We start from the raw sequence: 19,030 nt of genomic DNA on the forward strand, positions 1-19,030 counted from the left end.
TTTCTAGAGTTTTTTTCCCCTTAACTTTAAACTATCCTTTTAAAAAAGTTCTGAAAGCTTTGAGTTGTGTTTGCTTTCTTTTTGTTCCTACCTCTTCTTTTTTGATGGCTACCACATCTTTTCTTATTCCTCTGGGGATACAAATGAATCTTTAAACTTTTCTTCTGTTACTTGCAGTTTCTTGATTTCTTCTGCTTTTTTCACCACTACTCTGCTTATTTTTGCCTATCTTTTTCTGCTTGGAAGATTTCATCAATGATTTATAATTTCTTTTTGTCAAATCCCAGTTAATAAGCGAGACCTTAAAAATATTTGAGCTGTTTATGTGCAGACAAGATATACATTTAGTGGGTTTCATTGCAAGTGCTGTAAGTTGATTTTCATAGGGTGACACTAAACTGTTAGTATCTGACCATTACTGGTTTCTTAGTAACATAATTAAGTAGTAGGATTAACTTTTCTGTGCCTCACTTTTCACATACATAAAATGGAAATACTAATAGTACTTACCTCATGGGATGAGCTAATAAATGTAAAATGCTTAGAACAGTCTCTGGTGTATGTAAGTGAGCTAATAAATGTAATGAGCTAATAAATGTAAAATGCTTAGAACAGTCTCTGGTGTATGTAAGTGTGTACTGTCATCGTCATCATCATCATCATCATTTAATTGTTCTTGGAGAATTGTTTCTTTAGAGAAATCCTTCGCTCTGCTCCTGGGTGGTGCACACCTGGCTGCAGGTGCTCTGGGAGCCGGGCAAGGGTAGGGCTGGAGGGCTGTGCCTGGGCCTGAGAGCTCTTAAGTTCAAGGTATCCAGAAAAGCAGCTCTGGTCTCTGTGCATGCACACGTGTGCACACGAATGTGTGTGCATGGGCTTGGGTGTGTGCATGCATGGGCACGTGTGGGCGCACACCCCTGTGCAGCCGCGTGCAGGCTGTCAGGGCCAGGTGGTTGCCTACCTGCTTGGTGTGGGCTTCCACCCCGCCCCGCCTGCAGCCCTCACCTATTTGCATCACTACCCAGTGCCCTGCACGTGCAACCTTTCGGGCCTTCCGCAGGGAAATGAGGCTCGTTCCTCGTTCTGCTCCACCACTGCCGTGTCTGTCCATAAGCTTCTCTCCTGCCACCTGAAGTTAGCAGGAATCTGACCTCTGGGGAATCCTGGAAGACTCCCAGGAGGCAGCTGCTAAGGCACCCGACGCAGTGCCTGGCCTCTGGCCACCTGCAGTAAAGGCGTTTCCTTTCTTTCCTCCTCCTTCCTGACTTCCTTCCTTCCCACTCTCCCCTATTTCCCTTCCTTCTTCTTTTCCTCCTCCTGAGCATGACACACTCAGCCACCTCAGGCTGCTTCCAGGACAGCAGTTCATAATTACCACACGTGGCGTGTAACGTCTGCGGCAAATTTATTTCCCCTCCTGTTTCTTGTAAGTGCCGCTGATGCACAATGAATGCCACAAATCACTCCGAGGCAAACCAACGAGATGGAAGAGCCAAAGGTAAAAAGGCTGGAACTGGAGGCAAGCCCGTTTTTTAAAATTTTTAGATGGCATTTGAATTTTTTAATAGCATTTATTTACTTATTTTTAAATCATATATATATATTTCAAGTTAATAGATCACATAAAAGTTGCATTAAAAAACCTAAGAAGTTCCCATATATCCACTCTCCAGCCCCCACCCCATCATTTTTTTAATTGTATTTTTTAAGATACATAGTTCACAAAAAATGTTACATTAAAAAATATAAGAGGTTCCCCTATACCCACCCACTCCACCCCACTCCTCCCACATCAACCTCTTTCATCGTTTTTTAAACTTCTCTCTTCTTCTCCTCAAACCACATGGCCACATCCCCCCCACTTCTGGAAGCCCGTTTCTGTCCCCGCAGGCCTGGACCTGGCTTGAAAGGAAGGCGGGCTGCTTGGCGCCTTGACCTGGGCCAGTGCCGCCTTCTGCAGAGTGGGGTCATGGAGGTGGACTTGACCCAATCTGACCCCCGCCTGGAGAGGAGAGGCGGGACTGAGGAAACGGAGTCCACCTCTTCCAAGGCCAAAGCAGGGAGGGAGCTGGAACCCAGCCTCGTCCTCCCTGGATCAGGCTTCTTTCCAGCCCATGGGGTCGAGGAACGGTCCACTCCTGCTCCCCTTTTGCTTCACCTGCACCCAGCCAGTTGGTTTTGAGTCTGTTTATATTCTCAATTAATTCAGCAGATATTTACAGAGCACGCCACGGGGCCTGGCATCATGGTGGGAACTGGTGATGAGATGAGCATGACTGTCGCCCCTGCAAGGTGCTCACAGGTGCTTGGGAAGACTGACATTTAACAGGCAGCTGCTGTTTTGTGTGCCAGGCTCAGAGTGGGCAGAGCACAGGGTGGCCTGGGGTGACGGAGAAGGAGCTCCTGACCTTGCGCAGGCCGAGGCTGAGGCCGAAAGGGCTGCCGCCGGTGCAGAGGGCAGAATAGGACTCGGACCTGCGTGGAGTCTTCCCTGGTGGGTTTCAAACTTGCTGGGGACCGATGTCCCCCTTATTCCTTCCAATGTCTCCCTTTTGGAACGGGACTGGCTCTCCTATGTCTCCCCACCCCACATTGTATTTTGGAAGCAAATAGTTCATTTTCTAGAGCCACAGGTCCACATCTAGGGAGGAATTTTGCCCCACGATGGATCATACCCATACCTGGTGTGGATGGTTTAGAAGATCCAGCTTGGCAATTTTTGCTGATGAGGTTTAGATGAGGTTTTAGACTTAGAGGGGATGTCATAAAACTTCGAGCATGTTGGGCTGGGGTGAATGTACATTGTGGGTAGGAGAGATGTGGGGTGGGGAGGGGTCGACTGTGGTGGTTTGGATGGTGCCCCCAGAAGTTATGTCCCCTGGGAGCTGTGACTGCGATCGAATTTGAGAACAGGGTCTTTGCAGAAGTGATTAAGATCACCCCGGATTAGGGCGGGCCCTACCTGCAGTGACAAGTGTCCTTAGGTGAGAAGAGAAGGGAGAGGACACAGAGGAGAATGCCGTGTGGACACGGAGGCCGAGACTGGGAGGAGGGGTGACCCGGCCAAGGCCTGCTAAGGCTGCCCGCAGCACCCGGAGCTCAGAGAGGCGCAGAAGGGAGGTCCCTCAGCCTCCAGAGGGAGCCCACCCGGCCGACACCTCGGCTTCCGCCTTTCGGACTCCAGCTCTGGGAGAGAGCACACTTCCGTTCGTGGTAATTTCTTACAACAGCCCTGAAAACGGATGCAGATGGTGGTGCTCCTTGAAGCGAGCTTTACGGTGTGGCTAGGGCAGGGTTGGTCAAAGGGGCAGGGTTGGTCAAATAGTCAGGGGAGAAGAGGCAGGAGAAGTTGATACAGGGAGGACAGCACGTTTGATGGTGGGCTGGGACTTGAACTCAGGTCTGAGTGCTTTCCCCTTGGCCTCGCAAGTTCCTTAGCTGAAGGGCATGCTGGAATGGGGCAAGAGTCCTCCTCGGCGCCCGACAGGGCCAGGGCAACGAAGACTTCAAGTTCAAGGTTCCTTCACCTGTAGGAGCACCTGCATCCCGGGAGCTGGTCTCTTCCTTCCCTGAACACCGTACCACTTAGTCCTCTGTCCTCAGAGGTAGTGGGCACTGGTCCCAGGTCAGGACCAGCTTCCACCCTCGACCTGCTCAGTTTCTTCAAGGGGAAAGGAGGAGCGCGTTGGCACCCAGACATGCAGGGTGCCATTGGGGAGCTGAGCTCAGAGCTTGCGCTTCACATCCACACAACGAAACCCTGTCCCTGCAATTACCCAGAGAATAATATCAGCCTTTAGCCAGGAGTTTTTCCTGTGCCAGGCAAAGTGGGAGGTCTTTCAGGTTCTCTGATTTAGTCTCCTGAATTCTCTTAACATGCACAAAAAAGGGATTTTCTTATTCCTGTGTCTAAGCTGAGATGCTGAGGCCCAGAGAACTCAAGAAACTTCCCCCAGTTTACACAGCAAACAAACAGCCAGAGGCAAGCCCAGGCCTGCCTGCCTCCAGGGTCCTAGCTCTTCACCCTGCCACATGCAGCACCCTAGAAGTGAGGCGGGACGTTCACGTCAGCCGCCTTAACCCACGTCACCAAGAGCCCACTGGAATGCAGCAGAAACAACCCCTGTGAACAGCAGCGCCCTGGGATTTCACAACGGTCTATAGGAAACCTCAGATGCGGGCTGGAAAAGTCCAGTCCTTGACACTAGGTGGGCGAGGCCCGGCTTAGAAACAGGCCGTGTGCCCAACAGCTGAGGCCTCACTGGCCACACGACCGCATGGCCCAGGCTCAGAGCCTCGCCAGGCGCAGATGGTGAGTGGCTAGTGGGTGGCCATCCCGGGACTAGGGGTGCACTGCGCTCTGCTCTGCTCAGGTCCCCCTTACTATGCTGTGGCTTTAGAGATGTCGGATCATGGAGCAGGTGGCCTGTGAGCGAGTGAGCCTCCTGTCATTGGGAGTGTGCAAGGCAGAGGGGCTGCTTGTTGGGGAAATTCAAGGGGATTCCCGCTCTGGAGCGCAGCAGTGGGACAGGTAAGGTGAAGTGCAGAGTGAGGAAGGAACAGCCTGGAGGCTCACAGCCCATCGAGGACCAGTATTTGGTCTCCCCGTGCGGAGGCCGAGGGGTGTGATGAAGCAGCGGGATGGGCAGCGTGCAGGAGGCCACATCACCACTTGGATGAAGAGTCCTCGGTGTTTTATACCGTGTCTCCTGGCAGGCCGAGGCCTGGGATTTAGGAAGTGCAGGAGTGGAAATTGTTAGCCGCGGGTGGGGCTGGGAATCTGCCTGTGCCGGGCCTTAAGCGTTTGCTACAGGGATCTTGGAGCTGCAGGAAGACAGGCCCTGAGCTTCCAGAAACAGCTTCCAGGCCCCAAGCTGTCTTTGGCCCCTCCCCTCCACTGGTCTTTGGGATTGCACAAGACTCTGGTTACTGATAAATCTGCTGGTGTCTCCACTGCTAGGAAGGGGCAGCGATAAGAGGCACATTCTTGGGAAGAAGGAATGTGGTTGGCCTGGCTGGGGTGGGGTTGGGGAGGTGGGGTTGGGGGGGTGAGGGGTTTGGAGGGGGGGTGGGAGGATGGGGGTTGGATGGGGGGTGGGGAGGGTGGGTGTCAGAGGGGCTGCTGGAAACCAGCTCAGACATGAAACAGATGCTGAGTACACAGGAAGATGCAGGAGAGTTCTGGGAACAAAGGCGGCTCAGCAACCAGAGGCGGTGGAGATGCTGCTCTCAAGTCTGCACCACAGAGGCACTGCCGTGAGAGGCTGGGGGACTTGTGAGTGCCGGGAGGCAAGTTGGAGTGGCCAGGAAGTGTAGTTCATTTTCTCTTCCATAGTGTGTTCTTTCCTCCCTCCGTCCCTCCTTCCCTCCCTCCCTCTTTTTCTTCTTTCCTTGTTTTTTTCCTTCCTTCCTTCCTTTACTTCTTTCTTTCCTTTGACCACTACTTTGGCTAATAGCAAATGTAATTCCTTTTTGGAAAACACTACCCCATTTGGAGGACTGTAAACTGAGATGCCTATTTCCTACCTGCAAAGAGGTAGACTCATACCTGAAACACGAGCTATTAGGTAATCTCTCAGGGCTGTGCACCTGACAGAGTAAAATGAGGGCTAAGACAACAAGAAGACAACCAACAACGGCTGTACATCCATTCCATTTATAAAGGATTAAGATTCATCTCAATGAGGTGGGTCACACCTTAAGTGAAATAGCCTCATCTCAAGGTCCTCCTTAAAATGGGTTTACACCTACAGGAACGCATGAGCTTTAACAGCATGCTTTTCTGGGGTACATGCACCTTCACACCACCACGGCTTGTCTGGGAAGCCATGCTCCTGCCAATTTTCTGACTGGTGACTGCGTTGGGTTGAAATACCACAGCACCAACAGCACCCTCTCTTGGTTTTCAGCCACAAGGAGGAGAAGATGCATCCAGGAAGCCCATCCCAGCCAGAATTCTCTGAAAGACAGAATAATCTGGGGTCTGAAAGAACTGATTTTGAATTCCGGCTTCCCCATGCACAAGTTGTGAGTCTTTGGACAGGTTCCTTAAACTCCCTAAACCTAGATTTCCTCTTCTGTGAAGTGGGATGGTAAGAGTACCTGCCTTGTGGGGTTATCATGAGGAATAAATGCGAGACAATGGTGGAGTGCTTGGCACCCTCTGTAGCTCATAGAAACAATTCTCAATCCATGGTAGGTTTTGTTATCATTGTCATTGAACTGGTTTCCATTTGCTGTTGAAACAAATTACACAGAAATTTAGTGACTTAAAACAATGCAAGTTGATTATCTCAGTTCTGGAGGGCAAAGGTTTGAAATGCATCTGTGGTAGTGTGAAGCTTTTGTGGATCCCAGAAAATTATGTTCTTAACGTAATTTATTCCTATGGATGTGAGCCTATTGCAGGTGAGATCTTGCCTTATGATTAGATGACTTCAGTAGGGCGTGACCCAGGGTGGATCTTAATCCTCTTACTGGAGTCCTTTATAAACAGGATGAAGAGGAAGAGAAAAAAAGACACAGGAACAGAGAAGAATCCACAGAAGCTGAGAGAGAAAGCTACAGACAGAGCAGCCAGAAGCTCAACGTAATAGAGCCCTGAGATGGAGGCAGAGACTGGCAGATGCCACCATGCACAGAGGAATCCAGATCACCTGCAGCTGTCTTTGGGGAGAGAGCATCACCTGATGATGTCCTGATTTGGACACTTTTCTCAGCCTCAGAACTGTAAGCTTGTAAGCCAATAAACCCCCACTGTAAAAGCCAGCTCATTTCTGGTATATTTCCTTGGCAGCCTTTTGGAAACTAAAACAGATCTTACTTGGCTAAAATCAAGATGATGACAATTCCTTTATGGAGGCTCCTGACAGGTGTAGGAGGGGAACTTGGTATGATCCCCTGAAAGATGAATTCCCTGGCTACCAGGCTGAAAGGTCATCTTAACAAATGAAAGAACAGGGGACTTTCAAAACATGAGCTCTATGGGAGGAAGGCTTGAGACAAATCAATGAAGAACATGGATTACCACCTTTTATATGATTAGTCATGTTTCATCTAGAGATAGTCACTTGTTTTCTCACTGTTTCTCACTATGCCACTCTTATACCTTTCCTTTTCTACATGCACCATCCCCAGTACCTGTGGTTCTGAGTACTCATACCTTGGGCAGTAGACTTGATCAACTCAGGATGAAATTGAAGCCATGTCAGCTGAAGTCCATTCCAAGGTCTCTTTCCTTGGGAATTTCAGACAGAATCCAAGAGTATTATAAATATGATTGATACTATGAGAACCCAGATCCTGGTAAGGATAGAGCTTTGACATCGTCTCAAGATTGTGGCTCCAAGCTTCTTCATGGAAGTGTTTGGGAGATTTCTAGGGATGCAGGGAGGGAAGAACATGCTGTGATAGACAGTACCCTTTAAATCCCTTCTCTGGCCTATACTTCTTCATTTAGTTAGAATCTAACAAAGCAGAGAAGGACTGCTTCCTGCCATTTATGCAGGAAATATTTATTGAGCACCAAATATATTTAGCTGTTGTTGTAGGCCTTGGGGTAGGGTGTGAACAAAGGAGAAAAAAGCCCTACCTTGAGGGGTTTATTTTCAGATGTCCTTATCTCCTTGGTAATATTCTGCTCATCTTATGAGACCAAACTCAGAAAGCCCATTTTTCATTCATGCATGCATTCATATATTCCACCAGCAATTCTCAAAAATCTACCATGTGAGACACTGAAATTTGTAGAGGTATGAGAAATGGCCCTTTCTTTCAAGAAGCTCACAGTGTGGAAGGAGAGAGGTGACAAGTAAACAGACCATGACTGTAGAGCTGTTAGGGCAGTGAGAAACAGAATGGAGTACAAGGGAGCACAGAACAGTCTCTAACCCAGACCAAGGTAGAGGGGCAGCCTTCATCAGTGAAGGTTTGAAGTGCACTGCTTACTAATGAATGGGGAGGGGCTACATGGGAGAAGAATGAGGGAAATTTATCCAGGCTTGCGGCAAGGGTGGTACATTGGAAGGCCAAGTGATGTAAGACAGCTCAGGGTGCCTCATGAAGCCCAAATGTGTATAGGGCTGCAAGGGCAGTGCCTAGTGAAGGAAGACAGACCATTATGCCAAGCCCTTGATATTGATGATTGAACTTATGAATGTTTTCTTGTGAAGTTGAAACTTAGCCTAGTATTATATATTGCCTAAGAGTTACCTCCTGAAAGCCTCCTTGTTGCTCAAATGTGACCACTATCTAAGCCAAACTCAGCATATAAATGCACTGATTTCCCTCCAGCATGGGACATGACTCCCAGGAATGAGCCTCCCTGGCACTGAGGGATTATTACCAAGGACTAACTAGCAATGCATTTGGAAAAAGACCTTGACCAAAAGGGGGAAATGATAAATAGAAATGAGTTTTTATGGCTAAGGGACTTCAAAGTGAGTTGGGAGGGCATTCCAGATATTATGCTTATGCAAGTTTCAGCAGGATCTCATTGACTGCCACAGCAAACAGTGCCTCAAATAGCAGGGCTTCTGAGGGTTCTAGAGACATACAGAAACTATAAGCAGGGCAGATGGCTCAGGAATTTGACACCCTGTCATTGGGCCTTCCTTGGGAATTTGCACTCCCCAGTATAACAGAGTCAGACTCATTTATAGGTTCTCTACACATGGCTCTACTGCCACTTTCATTTGAACTTATAATTAGCACTATACTGATAAACTTATGTCCCAGAGACTTAAATCTTTGATCCATACATGTGCCAGTTGAGTCCTGAATTTCAGCAGAGTTGCAACACTTACTCTCTAGTTCATTGGACTCACTAACAACTAACAAGGAGATGATGGTGGACAACGCCCACCCCAAGGAACAGTGAGTGAGTGAAACTGCAAGCAAGATCGTTCCAGCCATCTGCCCCATCGAATCTAAGCTCCCTCTCAATTAGAAGCAGAGTGGGTATCACCATCCCCAAATCCTCAAGATTAGGGAATGAACAATGGGCTAAAGTGGACTTATTATTATTCTACTATACACTTATTATTATTCTAGCAATGGAAGATCTCTTATCATTGATATAAAGGCAGTGGCCACTAGAGGTACTGAGGGATGGGAGAGGGAAGAATAGGTGTAGCATAGGGGCATTTTTGGGACATTGGCGTTGTCCTGCACGACATTGCACTGATAGATACAGGCCATTGTATATTTTGTCATAAATTACAAAATTGTGCAGGACAGAGTGTAAACTGTAATGTAAACGCGAATGTGGTCCATGGTTAGTGGCAATGCTTCAATATGTGTTCATCAATTGTAACTAAGTGCCACACTAATGAGGGATGTTGATGTGGGAGAGTGTGGAAGGGGGAGGGAGTGGGGCATATGGGAATCCCTTGTAATTTTATGTAACATTTATATAATCTAAAGCTTCTTTGAAAATAAAAAATTACTTGTAAAAAAGGGGTGTCTTTTAAAAACATTTCCCCAAGGTTTCGTGCCAATTGCCCCACTCCCTCAGGGTGCAGAAAAGCACCCTGCTGGGCCTGGGGGGGCACCCACCATAGAAGCCCCCGCCCCACCACTGACCCATCCCTCTTCCTCTGAAACGATCCCAAGCTGCTTACCTGCCCCGGCAGCTGCCAAGTCTCCCCACATCCCCAAATCCCACTGCAACAGGATGCTTCCCCTTCCAAGCCTTTCTTGGTATTTCCTCCTTGGCGCTCTAAAACGTTTTCTCCTCTTTCAATGCCCGTTGAACTGAAAAGTGACAGCAGATGGCTTCCCTTGCTGCAAGTTTATGTATAAAACAGCATTTGTTCAGTTATGTTTTTATGACACTAGGGGTCATATTGTAGAAGATTTTGGGTAATTATAAGGAGAATAACTAATTACTGAGGAAATACAATGGACCAAGAACATCTAATCTACATGCAAAAAATCCTATGAAGTGTAAACTTTCTTCTTCTTCTCCTTTTTCTCCTCCTCCTTCTTCTTCCTCCCTCTCCTCCTCTTTCTCCTCCCACTTCTCCCCCTCTCTTCCTCCTCCACTTCTTCTCCTTCTCCCCCTCCTCCCCTTCCTCCTCCTCCATAAAACACAGAGAGAGTAATAAACTTCTCCTAGATCACACAGCTGACATTGAAAACCAAGGCGCTTGGCTCCAGAGCCTCCACCTTTACCCCGGTCTTGTGGTTCTAACACCAGGGAGAGGCCTCTGCTCACACTCCTGAGACCAAGGGCCACCAGCGAGTGCCTCGAGGACGACAGTGGCCCCGGCATTCCCAGGAGGCGTGACTGGGCCGGATGCCGAGGGCCTGGGCTCTGAGCCAGGCTGGTGGCCCTGAGCAGGACTGTGGCCACTGGGAGGGCGACAGGGCGGCCGCGAGACGCAGCCCCGCGCTCCCACAGGCTTGGACTTTCATTCCACCCACAGGCCTTGGGGGCAGGTGGGACAGGAATGTTAAAGGAGATGGAGAAACTGAGGTGGAAGGAAGGTGTGTCCTTGACCTGGAGTCCTTAGTGAACCTGTGGTGGCACCAGATGTGGGGTGGGGGGTTGGGGGAGACGTGGGGGGGGGGTGCTGGGGCAGCGGGGGTGTCCTCCACTGCTTGCCCAAATGGGGAGGCGAGGAGGTCGTGCAGGCCCCTGAAGCTTTAGTGCACCTGCCAGCCTGTCCTACCTGGTCGTAATGCCATCCCCTTAGGGGCCTCTTAGTGAAAGCGGAGCGGCCCAGGGGATGCGGGGCCATTTTGACCTCAGGTCGACTGTGAAACCAAGATGGTCTGCTCCTTTTTGTGGATGGGGCTGCGGATGTAGTTCAGGGAGTTGAGGGATCCGCCTCGCCCAGGGCGGCTCAGCTGGCGGAAGGAGAGCCTGGGTGTCCGGGCCCTGGCTTCTACGGCACCCTGGTGGCAGGGTGCTGCCTGCGCATGCTGCCCCACCATCGACTCCCCTCACCCAAACCTGGGCAAGCCCGAAGGTGGGCCCTGAGAAAGTGTGTGTGTTTTCTTAAAATGATTTTTAAAGGGTAAGTCTGAATAATCACGAAGTGCCTGAAAGCTGCGGTGAGCTCTAACCCGGCCATGGCTAATAATTCTGAGATGTAATTTAAATCTCATCTGGTTTGCTTCCAGGCTCTGCAAGACGTGGCCTGGCTTTGAGTGCCCGCCCTCAGAGTTTATGAAGACGAGAGTGTTATTAGCCCCTGAAGCCGCTGGCTGGCCCCCGCTGGTGGGGCTGCCATCTGGAAGCGGGGGCAAAGGCCGTCTCCCTTCAGAGAAGGTGGCATCTCACCTGAGAGCCACTGGCCCTGGAGGATGCTGTCTGCTAAGAAGAGAAAAGAGCTGGTGCAGCAGGTGCTCAGTCTTCAGGTGATTTCTGTGAAGTAGCCCCCCTCCCCTGCAGACTCCTGGGAGGCGAGGTGCCCACCCACCGGGAAGGCTGCAGACTCCAGCTCACCAGAGATGCAGAAGTGCAGAGAAGTGCAGGCATTAAAGTGTGCCTGCACGTGTGCATGACTGTGTGCACTCACATGCACACACGTGTTTGTGTATGTGCATGTGTTAACTCACACACGCATTGATGTACACACTTACACATCTCCAGCATTACTAGGGTAAAGGAGAAGCAGGTCAAAATGGTTCCTTGGCTACCTGCAAGGACTTTTCTGGAACTGGCTCCAGTACTAGGATGCTCTGAGTGAAGATTGTGTAGCACTATTTTATATTGTTTATACAGATTTCACTAGGAAGGCATACTGGAAGAAATATCGACCTAGAAATCAAGTCACTAAACCAAGTCACTCATTCCAGGCTGCTGTGTGACATTAGGAAATGCATTGCCCTCGCTGAGCCTCACTTCCACAAACACGAAATTGTCAAATCCAATCCCTTTGCCGAGGCCTTCAGGTCTGTGTGGGTGTGCGGTGTGTCACCATCCTTCAGGACACTTGTCTCCCAGCTGCTGGCAGTGCTGGCAGCAGTTTGTGGTGCTCCAGAAATGAAAAAGTCTCCTTCCCCAAATTCACACCCCCCTCCCTGGGGGCGGCCGGCCCCTGCTGACTGGTCCAGGCAGGCTCATCAGCTGGACTCCTGGCCTTAGGGCAGGACAGCTCTGCAGGGCCATCCCAGCTCCCCAGTCCCAGAGGGCGCACTGCAGCCCACCTTCACTCCCCTGAAATTGTGCTTCCTTTCTCCCCCCTTCCACAGCTGCTGATTGCAGGGGCACCCCAGGAACCCTCGTGCAGCCAGTCTCCACCTGCTTCTGTCTCTCAGAGGACCCAGCCCAAGGCCCCAGTTCTCTGCTCCGCTGTGACCCCTCCCCTCCTGCCCGGGCCCCCCTGCTCCAGCCCTGCAGGCTAGCGGCTCTTCAGGAAGCCGCCCCCTCGTCCGGCCTCGGGGCCTTGGCACCTTCCGTCTGTGGAGCACTCTCCCGCCCCTTTGCTGGTGGCTTCTTGTCATTTCATCTCAGGTACAGTGCCAGCTTCTCAGTGAGGCCTCCCCTGACCATCCAGTCGAAAGCGTCTCCCTTGGCTATGTTAACACATCACCGTGTCATTTTCTCAAGGCCCATGCCACTCCCTGGCCTTATGCGTCTGAGCTGTGCAGTGATTTCTTTTCTGAGCCTGCAGCTTTGGAACGCAAGTTCCCCGAGGGCAGGGACCGCGGCAGGCTCGTTCACTGTCGCAGCCCCAGTGCCAACACTACACCAAACCCCAGGGGGCTCTCAGCAAATACGGGACGAAGGGGCGCAGACAGGGCGGTGCCAGTGCAGGGTCCCAAAAGCTCTCTGAACTTGCGTGGCGTGTTTCCTCAGGCTGTCTTTACAAATCCTCACGAACCCTTCTGGGTGTCAGAGGCCTCGAATCGAGGTGCCAGCTGGGCTGTGCTCCCCCCGAGCCTCCAAGAAGACTGGGCTCCCCGTCCTTCCTGGCTCCGGGTGCTCTCTGGCTTGCGTCTTCCTTAGCGCGTCTTTCCGACCTCTGCTCCCGTGGCCCCGCAGCCTGTCTGCAGAAGGCCTTCCCCTCCTCTCTCTGCCTTCTTTTGCTGGTGGGCTTAGGGTCCACCCAAATCACCCAGGAAGACCCCACTGCCAGGTCCTTCACAACCTCTGCAAATACCCTTTGCCCAGACCAGGTCATGTCCCCGGGCTCCTCTGATTGGGACGGGGCTGGATCTCTTTGGGGACCACATTTGCCCCACGACAGATGGAGCAAATCTGCATCTTCATCATCACCCACTTTTTTTTTTTAAATGAAAACGTACATTTCTCAAATGTACTGGACATACATACATTTTTTTTGACTCACGCAATATGTTACATAATATATGTGGTTCATAGTCGTGCAGTATATCGCTCACTTCTAACTGACATCTAGGCTTGCGCTCCGTCGTGAAGGCAGGCACTGGCCCAGTGGCACACCAGGGCCTGGGGCTGGTCTCCATGGAAACTGCAGGTGACCTCGCTGGGCTGTGATAGGAGTGAAGGCGCGGCCCGTCCCTCGGCGCCCGGGCCTCATCAGGCCCTCTCGGGATCGGGTTAGGGGGGGATAATGAAGGAGCACAGAGGTGGCGATTTTACCTATTGGGTGTTTTAGCTATCGTGATAACTGTGTTTCAACCTGATCGGTGTCCTCTGTAATCCTGCGCATTTTGTTTTATGCGCTTAAAATGTTACTTGGCAAAGAGGCTCAGAGGTGTTCGCGGCCAGCCGAGGGTGGCCGTGGCACAGACTGAGTCTGAATGCTCTGGATAAACGGCCTCTGAGCTGGCTTTTATCTTTGACCTTCTCAGGCTGGGCATATTTTTCCACCAAGTACGTACCAGTAGTAAGGGCGGGAAAATGGGCTCTTAAGTCTCTTCCAGAGGTCCTGAGACAGAAGGTGAGAGGGCTGGGCTGTAAGAGAGAAATCGTGCACCTCTGTGGGATGGTTTACATGAGTTAGGTTTCTCCAGAGAAACAGAACCAGCAGGATATATGTGTGTGCATCCATTAAGAGATTTATTATCGGCATTGGCTCACATGGCAGTGGGGATGGACGAGTCCAAATTCCACGGGACAGGCCACAAGCGAAGAACACCGAAGAAGGTTTCAATGAATTCCCAGGAGAAACTGGCTGGCTGAAGTAGAGATGGGAATTCTTTCCGAATGCCGAGATCCTTTTCAGCAGTTCTCCCTTGAAGACCTTCTGCTGGTTGGATGAGACTTTTCTTACTGCTGAAGGCAGTCTCCTTTGTTAATTGTAGATGCAATCAGCCTTAGATGTACCCAACTGCCTGATGATTTGAATCCACAAAATACCCTCACAGTAACAATTAGGCTAGTGCTTTCTTCACCCAACAGCTGGACACCACAACTCAGCCCAGTTGACATGGGAACTTAACCACTGCAGAAGGACTGTCTTCACATCATTGTATGACCTTGGAACGAGGGCAGAGCAGTGGCTGGTGGAGCTCAAGGCTGTGGGAGCCTCAAGATGAGGGCGGATTCCACGTTAGAGCCCCAGAACCTGGAGCTGCTTACTGCATCTTCACAAAATGAACGGACAAATGTAAGACGATCCGTTTAATGGATCATATTTAGGAAAATCCGTGTAGTGAGGAACTTAGGCCTGTCCTCTAGAAAGCTGCTTCCCATAGTCCAGGAGACAGTCAAGGCTGAGCCAGTTCTTCAGGGAGCAGAGCTGCTCTTGTTGGGGCCCCGTAACCTTGAGCTGCTCTGGGGCGCCCTAAAGCAGGCAGCCATGGTACATGGAAGCTCTGCTGGCTTCCCCTATTGTCTGCGGCTGTGAAGGGTTTACCTCTCCATTAACCATGTGAATTATGTCAAAGCCACCCAGACCAGGTCGACATAATTGCTTTTGACTGAGAAGCAGATCAGAGGGTTCTTGAAACCTGTGTCCACCTACCCAGAGCTTGTTGCTCATTCTGAAATATTTTGAAGACAGGATGTTGAGCTTTAAAGAAGAGGAGTATATGATTTTGATGAAGAAACCGATACCTTCCTGTGCCCTTTGTGGATGCCGCCGGTGGTACCTGTGTCGGGTGTGTGCCCCCCTGTCTGAAGCCCGCTGGGTCAGAGCTGAGAACACTGGCTTGGAGTGAGTGACACGTAGCTGATGGGCCTGCCACCATAACCTCACTAAGCCTCAGCGTCCTCAGATGTGACAGGGGCAAAACAATCCCTGATCCTTCCTACTTTATAAGGTCCCGAGGGCTTGGATGAGATGATCGATGTCAACTCCTCTGTGAACTTGGCATTTGGTCTGTTGGTGTATAAGCTCAGAGGAGAGCACGCACTTTACAGCTTGTTGGAGAGGGTTAAATAGAGGATGCTTTAGAGGACTGAGTTTGGTGTGTGGTCCACAGCAAGCCCTCGGCAAATCCAACTCCATTCTCTTCTCCTTAATAGTGGAAATTCTGGCACTGCCTTGAGCATGAGAGGAGATCATTTTTAACAGCAAGGCGCATTCGTCAAGGCCGCTATAGTGATGATCGAGGTGATAACTGTCTCTTGCAGAGGGCTGCTCGGGTTACAGGGTTCCCACACCTAATTGGCCAAGGCAGATTCCTCCCCCTGTGAGGTGCTAGGAAGGGGAAGCAGGAGCAAGTCAGGGCCTTTGGAGAACTTTCCAGAGGCAGCCCAAAGACCTCGTGCTGGCTAGACTTGGCCTTGTGTTCTGCTTTGACCTGCCAGCCTCCTGCTCTACCCCACTGCCTGCCTGTCCTTGCTGGATTCCTCTGGCTTGGAATGAGCCATTCTCCTAAGTCCAGTCGATGCTCACAGACCTTGGGAGGTCCAGGAACTGGAGGCCCCGGTGTTATCTGTCTGGTGAAGGAAGCCAAATGCTGTAGAGGAACTGGAGCCAAAGGGTAAAACAGAAGTGAAATGAGAGGGCCAGGAGCCCACACTCCTGTCCCTGAGCCTGAGAGGCAGGAGGAGATGCCAGCGCCTCCACTCTGCCCGGTGGCATCCTGCCAGCTTTCCATGCATCCTTATTCTGCAGAGCTCTCAGCCATCCACGAGCCCTACTGTGTGTGTCCCAGCAGTGCCAGGAGAGAGCCAGAGGGGTGGTCCGTGAGCTGCAGGGGACATTATGGCTATGGCTGCACGGAACTGCCTTGACGGCGGCAGCGAGCCAGGCAGCAGGTGTCCAAGCCTGGCCTCGAGTCCTCACTATCCACTCAGAAAAGTCATTTACTGCCTCAGTTTCCTCATCGGTGACATGGGGAAGACAAGAGAGGACTGCATCCCAGGACATTAGTGAGGATTGACTGGGACAGGTCGAACAAAATATTAAGCAAAATACCTGTGGCATAGAAAAATGCTCAATAAATATTGTTGTCATTATCCTATTATTTGCAACAACCTTGCAAGATAGTTGTTAAGATTCTCACTTTATAAATAAAGAAATCTGATGTTCAAAGATTTGGTAACTTGCCACAAGTGCTGTAGCTAAAGACGTTGCCCTTTTCATCTTTCCATACTGTGGGCCACAAACTACTAGCTTCTGTTAATATTTACCTTCATATCTTGTGGCATCTCTTTCCTACCTTCCTCCACTTGTCTACTTTGAAGCTGCTACTAATATTTATTCTACAAAAAGAGTGGAAGAGATGAAAGAAAGGAAGGAAGAAAGGAAGGAAAGAAGGAAGGAAGGAAGAAAGAAAAGAAAAAAAAGAAAGAAAGAAAGAAAGAAGGAAAGAAAGAAAGAAAGAAAGAAAGAAAGAAAGAAAGAAAGAAAGAAAGAAAGAAAGAAAGAAAGAAAGAAAGAAAAGAAAAGAAATTTTAGGTGTATTACTAGAGGTATAAAACATCAAACAAAGGAGGTGACAGTTCTTTATTAAGTCTCACACTCAGACTATTGTGTTGGTTCTGGAGACCATATTTTGACAGTGATATGCACACTGTCTCTCTTACAAAGAATGGTTTAAAGAGTGGGGGCATGTGGTCTCAGCATGGACACATCCTCTGTCCTCAGTTATTTAGAGATAATCACAAGGCAAAGCAAGTGATTGGCCCTGGGCAGCCCTAAAACCATGCATTAAAAGGGAGAAAGAACTCAACTGAATCCCATGAAAAATCTTCCCTTTCAGAGAGATGGAGTTATCCAAAGATGGAACAGGCTGCCTTGCAGGGAATGCATTGCCATCGTCGAGGTGGTAAGCAGAGGTTGCTCGAGGGACACGGGGACACTATGGGCTGACTCGGCCCGGTGCATGCTCCTCACGGGGAGTGTCTGGGGGACACACACGGGGTCTGCCTGCCCACTCCCCTCCTCCTCCCTCCTCTGACAAGCGGAACATTTGTGGTGTCTGGGCCAGGGAAGAGAAGAAAAAAAACATAAAAATAAAAAAATAATTCGGTCTGTCATTCAATATTCAAAGTCTTCTCACACTTGCCCTGAAATCCGCAGGCCATTTAGAGAAGTGTGATTCTCACCGTGGCTAGAGACGCCCTGGCACTGAGTTCCCGGGACCCAGTGATGCGGAACATTCGGTAACGTTGGGACAGTCCTGCCGGGAGAAGAACCGCCTCCAAGGTCGTTCAGTCTGCCAAGGAAGCCCAAACAGCTTCTGAGTGTAAGTGCCCCAAGATGGGCAGCTTGTGTCCATAGACACCAAAGCAGCAGGGACCCTTTTTGAAACCCTGGTGCTATTGACATAGGGACAATATATACTCCGTTTGGGTGGTTGCTCTGTGCATTGCAGGATGTTAGCTGTGTCTTCCCAGTGGTGACAACCCAAACTATCCCCAGATAGCCTCATGTCCCCCGAGGGCTAACACCACTTCCAGTGAAGAACCACTGGATAGATGGAGAGGTCCGTGGGGGCCCACACTGAGAGTATGATGAGGTCAAACACTGGAGCTAGACATCTACTCATTAGTTCATTGAGCTATGATCCTGTCTCAGACAGGAACAATAGAATTGATCAGCATGAACATGGAAGGAGGCATAGGTGTAGGAGCACGGAGAGTCCAGTGGAGTTATCAGGGATGGCTTCCTGGAAGAGGTGGCATCTAAGACACCATCTGAAAGATAAGCTGAAGCTGGTGAGGGGAAGGTGGAGGGTGTCCTGGCCAAGGACCAGTGCATGTGCAGTATGAGGGGTTGAGAAAACTGCGTGGCTAGAGCCTGGAGGGTGAGAAGTCAGGGAAGTCTGTGGCCAGACCTGGCCATGCCTTAAAAGCCAAGGTGAAGAATCCCAGCGGTGGGCCGAGGCACAGGGGCTCCTGGTGGGCTTTGGGCAGGAAGAACAAGAGGATTGGCCATTCGCTGAAGAGACACCTCTGTGGGACTTGTGTGGAGGGAGATTGCAGGGGAGCTTGGAAGGGGGCGCAGGACAGCATTTTACGAGAAGAGAACGCTGACCCTGACCCGAGAGAGGCCAGGGACAGAGGGCGGGGGAGGGCGGGGAGTCGAGCTGTTGGGAGGGGGGGTCGGCAGAACTGGGTGTTGGCCTAGACATGGGGTTGGGGGCTCCTCTCCCCCTACCTGACCCTGCATTCTCCACCCCACCACCCCTCACCCCCACAGTCGAGATTCTGGATCCTTGCAGGGCCTGGGAGTCCCATCTGTAGTCCCAGATGAGACAGATTCCTTTTTCAGTGTCTGTTGCGGACCCAGGAACTCCAGCCCTGGGCCGACTGCCAGGGGCCCTGCCCCATTGGCTCCCATTGTTAAGTACGGGCCATGCTGGGATCATGTTCACTGAGCACTAATTAAGATGCTGTGCCAAGCATTGCACTCGTTTTTTAAAAATCACCCTATGGCCCTATAACATAGATACTCTTAATATACCCTTTGTAAAGGTGATGAAATGGAGACCTGGAGAGATTAAAAACATTGCCCGAGGCCACACAGGAAATAGGAGAGCCAGGATTGGTTTGATTTCAGAGCTTATAACCTAAACCAGTGCTCCCCAAAATAGCTAGTCCACAATGAGAGAATGTGTGTGCTTTCGAACGCTTCCGTGCTGCTTTGAGTCTTTTATGAACCCCAGAAAATTATGCTCTTCAGCTCACCCATACCTGTAC

General features: G+C 50.5%; 1 long non-coding RNA gene across 1 annotated transcript in view; it reads left to right on the forward strand.

Moving 5' to 3' along the window:
• The window catches only part of LOC111766340 (uncharacterized), a 40,899-nt gene that overhangs the window by 11,842 nt on the left and 10,027 nt on the right, over positions 1 to 19,030 (forward strand). Inside the window, exons 2-4 of the long non-coding RNA XR_011645703.1 lie at positions 11,128 to 11,364; positions 12,202 to 12,463; positions 17,089 to 17,574. This is a non-coding gene — a long non-coding RNA (uncharacterized lncRNA). The remainder of the gene's footprint in view (positions 1 to 11,127; positions 11,365 to 12,201; positions 12,464 to 17,088; positions 17,575 to 19,030) is intronic.

Source organism: Dasypus novemcinctus, chromosome 14 (genome assembly GCF_030445035.2).
Source record: "Dasypus novemcinctus isolate mDasNov1 chromosome 14, mDasNov1.1.hap2, whole genome shotgun sequence".
In the NCBI taxonomy this organism is placed as follows: Eukaryota; Metazoa; Chordata; class Mammalia; order Cingulata; family Dasypodidae; genus Dasypus; species Dasypus novemcinctus.